The sequence below is a fragment of the Myxocyprinus asiaticus genome, chromosome 32 (genome assembly GCF_019703515.2).
Source record: "Myxocyprinus asiaticus isolate MX2 ecotype Aquarium Trade chromosome 32, UBuf_Myxa_2, whole genome shotgun sequence".
Lineage (NCBI taxonomy): Eukaryota > Metazoa > Chordata > Actinopteri > Cypriniformes > Catostomidae > Myxocyprinus > Myxocyprinus asiaticus.
Window position 1 is genome coordinate 18,858,488 of NC_059375.1, and position 9,639 is coordinate 18,868,126.

Consider the following 9,639-nt stretch of genomic DNA (forward strand, 5'->3'; position numbering starts at 1 on the left):
ACATCATGCCGAGATCCAAAGAAATTCAGGAATAAATGAGAAAGTAATTGAGATCTATCAGTCTGGAAAAGGTTGTAAAGCCATTTCTAAAGCTTTGGGACTCCAGAGAACCACAGTGAGAGCCATTATCCACAAATGGCGAAAACATGGAACAGTGATGAACCTTCCCAGGAGTGGCCGGCCGACCAAAATTACCCCAAGAGCGCAGCGACGACTCATCCAAGAGGTCACAAAAGATCCCACAACAACATCCAAAGAACTGCAGGCCTCACTTGCCTCAGTTAAGGTCAGTGTTCATGACTCCACCATAAGAAAGAGACTGGGCAAAAATGGCCTGCATGGCAGAGTTCCAAGACGAAAACCACTGCTGAGCAAAAAGAACATTAAGGCTCATCTCATTTTTGCCAGAAAACATCTTGATGATCCCCAAGACTTTTGGGAAAATACTCTGTGGACTGACGAGACAAAAGTTGAACTTTTTGGAAGGTGTGTGTCCCATTACATCTGGCGTAAAAGTAACACCGCATTTCAGAAAAAGAACATCATACCAACAGTAAAATATGGTGGTGGTAGTGTGATGGTCTGGGGCTGTTTTGCTGCTTCAGGACCTGGAAGACTTGCTGTGATAAATGGAACCATGAATTCTGCTGTCTACCAAAAAATCCTGAAGGAGAATGTCCGGCCATCTGTTCATGAGCTCAAGCTGAAGCGAACTTGGGTTCTGCAGCAGGACAATGATCCAAAACACACCAGCAAGTCCACCTCTGAATGGCTGAAGAAAAACAAAATGAAGACTTTGGAGTGGCCTAGTCAAAGTCCTGACCTGAATCCTATTGAGATGCTGTGACATGACCTTAAAAAGGCAGTTCATGCTCGAAAACCCTCCAATGTGGCTGAATTACAACAATTCTGCAAAGATGAGTGGGCCAAAATTCCTCCACAGCGCTGTAAAAGACTCATTGCAGTTATCGCAAACGCTTGATTGCAGTTGTTGCTGCTAAGGGTGGCCCAACCAGTTATTAGGTTTAGGGGGCAATCACTTTTTCACACAGGGCCAAGTTGGTTTGGATTTTGTTTTCCCTTAATAATAACAACCTTCATTTAAAAACTGCATTTTGTGTTTACTTGTGTTATCTTTGACTAATATTTAAACTTGTTTGATGATCTAAAACATTTAAGTGTGACAAACATGCAAAAAAATAAGAAATCAGGAAGGGGGCAAACACTTTTTCACACCACTGTATGTATATATATATATATATATATATATATATATACACTATATTGCCAAAAGTATTCGCTCATCTGCCTTTAGACGCATATGAACTTAAGTGACATCCCATTCTTAATCCATAGGGTTTAATATGACATCGGCCCACCCTTTGCAGCTATAACAGCTTCAACTCTTCCGGGAAGGCTTTCCACAAGGTTTAGGAGTGTGTTTATGGGAATTTTTGACCATTCTTCCAGAAGCGCATTTGTGAGGTCAGACACTGATGTTGGATGAGAAGGCCTGGCTCGCAGTCTTCACTCTAATTCATCCCAAAGGTGCTCTATCGGGTTGAGGTCAGGACTCTGTGCAGGCCAGTCAAGTTCTTCCACACCAAACTCGCTCATCCATGTCTTTATGGACCTTGTGCTTTGTGCACTGGTGCGCAGTCATGTTGGAACAGGAAGGGGCTATCCCCAAACTGTTCCCACAAAGTTGGGAGTATGGAATTGTCCAAAATCTCTTGGTATGCTGAAGCATTCAGAGTTCCTTTCACTGGAACTAAGAGGCCAAGCCCAGCTCCTGAAAAACAACCCCACACCATAATCCGCCCTCCACCAAACTTCACAGTTGGCACAATGCAGTCAGACAAGTACCGTTCTCCTGGCAACCGCCAAACCCAGACTCGTCCATCAGATTGCCAGATGGAGAAGCGTGATTCGTCACTCCAGAGAACGTGTCTCCACTGCTCTAGAGTCCAGTGGCGGTGTGCTTTACACCACTGCATCCGACGCTTTGCATTGCACTTGGTGATGTATGGCGTGGATGCAGCTGCTCGGCCATGGAAACCCATTCCATGAAGCTCTCTATGCACTGTTCTTGAGCTAATCTGAAGGCCACATGAACTTTGGAGGTTTGTAGCGATTGACTCTGCAGAAAGTTGGCGACCTCTGCGCACTATGCGCCTCAGTATCCGCTGACCCCACTCTGTCATTTTACGTGGCCTACCACTTCGTGGCTGAGTTGCTGTCATTCCCAATCGCTTCCACTTTGTTATAATACCACTGACAGTTGACTGTGGAATATTTAGTAGAGAGGAAATTTCACAACTGGACTTGTTGCACAGGTGGCATCCTATCACAGTACCACGCTGGAATTCACTGAGCTCCTGAGAGCGGCCCATTCTTTCACAAATGTTCGTAGAAGCAGTCTGCATGCCTAGGTGCTTCATTTTATACACCTGTGGCCATGGAAGTGATTGGAACACCTGAATTCAATTATTTGGATGGGTGAGCGAATACTTTTGGCAATATAGTGTATATATATATATATATATATATATATATATATATATATTATCAGCTCTTTCAGATTAAATTTGTATGGTTATAACCTTATTAAGAACAAACTATAAATAAGAGGACAATGCACGACCTCAAAACTAGATTATTGTAATCCATTACTGGGAGGATGTCCTGCAGGTTCAATAAATAAACTTCAATTGGTTCAAAATGTAGCAGCTAGAGTGCTGATCTAAACAAATAAATATGATCATATCAGCCCCATTTTATCGTCACTACATTAGCTACCTGTTAAATTTCTTATTTATTTTAAAATTCTGTTAATTACTTACAAAGCTTTGAATGGTTTAGCTCCATAGTACTTAACCTACCTTCTATCAAGCTATAATCCATTACATTCATTACGATCGCAAAATTCTGGCCTGTTAATAATACCTAGAATATCAAAATGGAGGGAGATCTTTTTCCTATTTGGCTCCAAAATTATGGAATAGTCTTCCTAGCATTGTTCAGAACTCAGACACACTCTCAGTTTAAGTCTAGATGAAAGACTATCATCTAGGCATACACCTAATTTATCCATCAACTCATAGTTAGTGCTGCATTAGTCAGGTCTGCTGGAACCGGAAACACTTCTCATATTTTATAACTCTTATTTAAAGAATGGCATCTATGCTAATATTTTTCTATTTGTTCCCCTGTTTTAACCTCGAGATACACATCCTGAGGTTAACAGAGCCTGCCAGACCCAACTCAATACAAACCCAATGTCCCACTACAATCGCTATGTACAGTATCCCTGAGTGATGACTACTAACTGCAGCCTGTGCCAGCCAGACATCAATTCAGTCTACTACGATGGACTTCACAGAGGATGAACTGATGATAACTCCAACCGTAAGACATGGGATATTTAACTTGCCACTGCCTGAACCTTGGACTTAGGTTTGACTTCACCTAAATGAACTGCCACTAGCTTAAAATCGAACTGCGATTCACCTCACTGACCTCTGCCTGCATCACCTTGGTCAAAGGATGGACTACACTCTTAAAGTGTAATACATAGATAATAAATTAATTGCCAACTAAAGCCTTCATTGGCAAAATAATAAAGGACAATTCATCTGTGTCCACTTCTGCAGTTAATTCAGGATGGACTTCAAAGACTTTTAGGGCTCTATTTTTGTAAGCGTGCAAAGCGCAGGACTTCTTATCCAAATTTTGTGAGAGCACTAATTCAAAGAGCAAATTTCGTGCCATCGCAAAGCGCAAGTGGCTGTGGGTTGGAGTGTTTTGGCTTTGTGTGGGTGTATGCATGCAGACTGGGGGTGTATTGAATAGTAGTGAATAGGCTTGGTACTGATGACTTTTTCATGCATCGATAATCGAAAGATTTTCCTGATGATTATCGAAATATATCGTGATTTTTTTCAGATATAAATAGGGCTGCTCAATGCACAATAATCTTTGTTTCTTCAGACATATTTCTTAACACAACTTTATTAAAGTGTGAGCGGCAAGGTAAATTAAAGGGGTCGCATACCGGACAAGTCTGGTGGACGACATGGCACTTTCTAAAATTTTAAACAATTATTTATTTACTACAAAGGTACGAACACACTGCCAACACTCAGTGTCAACGTTCTGAAGTGCCACGGAGCGCAACTCGCATAATTTTCCATTAAATGTGACCCAAATCATTATCAAAGGACAAACATTATTTACTTAAGCCATCACTGGATAATCTATTGTGAACATGTATCTTTCATAGAGCCTATTTTCAGTTACAAGTATGTTGTTTTGTGGTTTGACAGCTTGAATGAAAGACCTATTGACGGCTACTGTACATACAGAGAAATTGCATAATAAACGTCACCATTTCTAATCGTTCAGTTTGTGCAGTTTCACCAGTTTCACTAACCTGCAGCAAACTCATCATCGTCACTTTATTTATTCTTGAAGAAGTACAAAAACCTTTATAACTTAGGACTACCATCTCCTGCGCCGCTTCAGCTCATCCTGCCTGTGTGGTGTGTGTGTGTGTGTGTGTGTGTGTGTGTGTGTGTGTGTGTGTGTGTGAGATACATGTTATATCACCCTCTTGTGGACTCCTATCACTATTATGCCAGACTGTTAAACAGAGGCCAACTGAGACAATTGGAAAGCACGCAAACTGGGCTTCTAAATTAAATGTCAGCTAATTTTAAAATATTGATGCCTCAAAAATATATCAATAAAATAACATGCAGATCAATAATCGATATATCGATATTTTATGACATCCCTAGTAATGAAGTGGTGCAAAGCGCAATTTGCTATTTTCCTGAGAAATAGGTAATTGCACTAAGATGTTTTAATACCACATCTGTTTTCAGTGCAAAGTCCAAATTCAGTTCCTGCATTTGCAGTTTGGAGATTCCACTAGCAGGTGGTAATAAAGTTCATGTCCAAACTCTGAAAATATGGTGAAACATCAAATTATGTCCTTGACAAAGCATTTTTATGAAACAAAAATGTATTCGATTTGTGTTAAACTATCTATAGGTCATGGTTTATTTTTCAGTTATTATTATTATTATTATTACTTTTATATTGACAATTGTATTTAAGATCTAATTTTTATTGGTATTTTTCCACCTGTTGTCATAGAGTGATTTTTATGTCAGGGGCCAGTGGAAGAAGCTGAGAATTTTGTATGATTTTTATTTTATTATTTTGATTATATTTTTGTTTAGTTTGAAGTGTAATTTGAATTTAGAAATATTTTTGGTTCAGTTTTTTCATGTTCAAATAAATTTATTACATTTTAAAATCAAAATCGACCTGTAGAAGTGAAGTGTGGTCCAATACAAACACTGTTATTACTAGCCATGATTTGTGTGTCAGTAGATGAATTTGATTAATAATACTTACATTCTCTATAATTTATTGGAGCCTACATCCATATCCTGAACCACATTTTCCAAGCATATAAAAGGAGCGTGTCCCACACAGTTAATGCACAAAATAAGTAAGTCCATCTCATTGCATAATAATTAATTGCATACAGTCCATTTACACTACCAACTTCTTATGAATGTGCTGTCTTTGTTTATATTACTGGTGCTTGACAGGGAATGGACTATATAAAAGGACGCTGACGTTGCCGAAGGAGAACCCCCAAATTAAATTGCTCTTGACCTTATTAGTGCATTGTGTGCATGATTTCGCTAATACCACTTGCGCCAAGACTTAGCGAACTCTTGCATGAAAATACCAAAATTTAATGGCCATGCCCTTTGACTTTGTGCTTATGAATTAAGGCATAGTGCTGTGCTTAGCGCTCTTAAAATATGGCCCTTAGTGATTAATCTTACAGTTCATACAAAATCATTTTGTTTAAACATTGGCCCCTAACATTTACTTAGTTTACTAATTTAAACCATGACTTTTACTACACATAAATAACTAGTATTGGCATTATATTCATGCTGTTTAGACAGATGGTAACTGGCCCCCACAGTGAGCCTGGTTTCTCCCAAGATTATTTTTATACATTAACTGACATCTTATGGAATTTTGTGTTCCTTGCCACAGTCGCCTTTAGCCTGCTCACTTGCTAAATACAAATATTATTTACTTGTTTTTTTTAATGCTCAATCTACAATTACGTTTTTATCAAACCGCACAATGATGACTCTAAGATATTACAGACATAACAGCTTCATATTCTGTTATAGCATAATTGTCTGTAAAGCTTCTTTGAAACGATGTGTGTTGTGAAAAGAGCTATTCAAATACTTGAATTGCATACTACGTGTACAGACCGTGGAAGGCAGCAATCCAGGTCTGGTCTTTAAAAGCCAGATAATAAGGTCATTAAAATACGGTTGATGATGTGTACGTCAGAATAAATGAGCTCAAAATGCACTTTGACCCCTCAGAGGAGTGTCAAAGTGCATTAAGACACCCTTGAATAGGCTACTTCTTGGCAAACACATTTTTTTTTTATTTTTTATGATTCAATCTGCCCTTCAATTTGTGTCAGAGGCTCCCAATGTCATCTGGTTCTATTTAAGTACAACATAACCATGTGTCTTTACAGGAAATGAGATGGACTTTTACAGGTTTGTTTATCTACTTTGTGTGCATTCATTGTCAGTGTCCTCTATCCATATAGAATATTGGCTCAAATTGGCATTGTAATATTATCACTGGTCAAAAATTAAATGGAATTTTTCAGTGCTTTCTAGACTCAGTTTTATCCACCACATTTCAGCTTCATATTAATGGTGCCATTGTTCCCCATATGGTGCTAAACGCATATTTCAACAGGTGTGATGTATTTGTGGTCTTGACAATGATTCATGAACCATAAAAATGTTAATTGGTAATAGAATTAATGATTTATCATGAACAATATTTGATAATTTCGAACTCTTAACAGGAAGAGTTTTGTATCAAGAGTCTGAAAATGAAACTGTAGGTGTGAAAAAGATCTTGTCGACTAAATTAAGTTTTAACATTAGTGTAAAAGTATAATTCACATTATGAAGATTAAGAAGAGTGTTAAAATCTTAAAAGTTTAGTTAAAACTTGTTCTGGCTCTAAGGCTGCATCCGAAAGCTTAAGGCCGATTTATTCTACGGCAGTCATGGCACCTCTTCAAAAATGTAACTATGCGTTGAGTCAACGTGAAAACGCAACAGAAGACATTTGTTTACAGCTAATAAACTCGAAAAGCTTTTTCCTCAAGGCTTTTACTTGATATAGGCTATATTTGGTATGTGACTGAAACAATATGTGTTGTATTCTACTCGCGAACCTTCCGATCCATACTATGTTTTGACTGTATGTTTTAAAGTAGTGTACAGTAAATAATCATATTACATTTTTTTATGAAAACGGAATTACTTCTTGCACTTCTATGTGATAGCAATGGCTCAGTTATGAGTGTTGCCACCTTTTGGGCCCACTAATTAGTGTTAATAATTTCAGGCGCATGCACATTGTATTTTATGGACACCCATTTCCACCACATAGAAAATAAATTGTGCTTTGGTAAATCAAAATTATGATACAAAGTCATAATTTTGAGAGAAAAATTCATAATAATGAGAAAAAAATATATAATTATGAGATACTAAATCATAATTATGAGATAATAAATCATAATTATGAGATTTTTTTTATCTCATAATTATGACTATTTATCTCAGTATTATTACTTAGCAGCTCATCCCAGGCTCTCTCTCTCCACAATTACTATCTTTTTAGCATGACAGAGAAAGATAATAGAGGACAGAAAATCCTCCCCGGAATCATCGCCTTTGATATCAATGCATTTGCAGCATTCTGTGACACAGCATAAGAGTGTAGGCGCCCAAAATTGAGAAGATTTCAACTTTTGCTTCAACGCACTATGCTGTAGGCATCCATTGACCAATGAGAATCTCGGAGAGGGACTAGCTGTGCTGTGAAATCGAAAAAACATGGCGGACAAGCTCAAACATATGGTGTATTCATTCACTGTCCTGTATTATTGTTCTCTGAGAGAGCCTGGAGATGAGTTTCAATGTTTACTGGTACAGTCAAAAAGATATATTTAAAATAGCCATCTCTATACGTGACCACCTCTACCCCATGTTGTACACCCCTTCAAAACAGACGTTTCAGGGCGTTTACACACTTGGGAAAGCTCCAACAGAGCGTTTGATGCATGGGACTGTGAAAGGTCCATTTAAAAGGCATGTGCCACAGAGCGAAGAGGCCGTCATGGAGTTGTCTGTTTTAAATATATCGTTTTGACAATGTACCAGTAAACACTGAAACTCTTCTCCAGGATCTCTCTCCACAATTACTATCTTTTTAGCCTGACAGAGAAAGATCATAGAAGACAGGAAATGAATACACCACGTTTGAGCTTGTCCGCCATGTTTTTCGATTTCACCGCAACTAGTCCCTCTCTGAGATTCCCATTGGTCAACGGATGCCTACAGCAGAGTGCGTTGGTCGCATGACAGAGCTTCACTATTAGAAACAAGGGATGGGCGACACCACTTATTTTCTTTTCGATCCGATACCAAGTACTTTTAGGCCAATATCGCAGATATCGATATCGATACCAATACCTCTATTAAACTGAATTTTTATTAATTATTTGGATAAAATTAGTAACTTTATTATTACTTACATTTTTTATATATTTATGGGCCTAAACAGAAAATTATTAGGCTGATTTGTTTACCCTTTAAAAATTAGATATTATTATATGGCTACTATTACTAAAACCAAGTTACCATATGGATACTACAGTAATGCTGTAGTAAAACCATAGTTAATTGTATCAAAACCTTGGTTACTGCCAAAAAGAAAAAGAAAAAACAAACAAAAAAAAAAAACATGGTTACTACAGTCGTGGTTATTACAGTCATGATTAATACAATATTACTACAGTAAAGCCATGGTAAGTTTTCATAAGGGTATCATTTGATGCTGTTTTTCTGTCATTACCTCAGGAAAACACTGCTCCCTCTTTGTATTTTTATGTGAGGATCGATATTCTCGATACCACATCAGTATCTGAAGTATCGATACTTTAGTATCGATCCGCCCATCCCTATTAGAAACCCTTGCGTTTTCCCTCTTCGTCCTTACAACGCACCATCAGTGCGTTTGCAGCGTTAACTCTAGTGTGTAGACGCCCTCCATTAAACAGTCCGTCACGTCGCAGCATGTCAAAAGCAAATAGATCCCATTATAATCAATGAAACAGTCCACTGCGGAGCAAACGGACGCCCCGTTCTATTGCAAACGTGCTGCAGAGCTACTCCTGCCAATTTATCACCGTCCGTCTGAAAAATGATTTTACTTAACAAATATAATACGTTTTAATCTATTTTGTTTGTTGATATTTAAATAATTTCTGACTGCTATATTAAGCCAGCTCGTGATGTTTCTAGTCTCTGGTCTACTTTTAAAATAACATGTTGTGTCTAACCACATGTTTACGCAGCTTTAGCAACAATTACATTACAATAAGATTTAGTTAAATGTTTATACCAGTTAATTTCCGTTTAAAATAAAGGTCATTTTCCCTGTCTAACATTTGCTGAAGTTTACTGGAGCTCACAGCTGATTGCTCGTCAT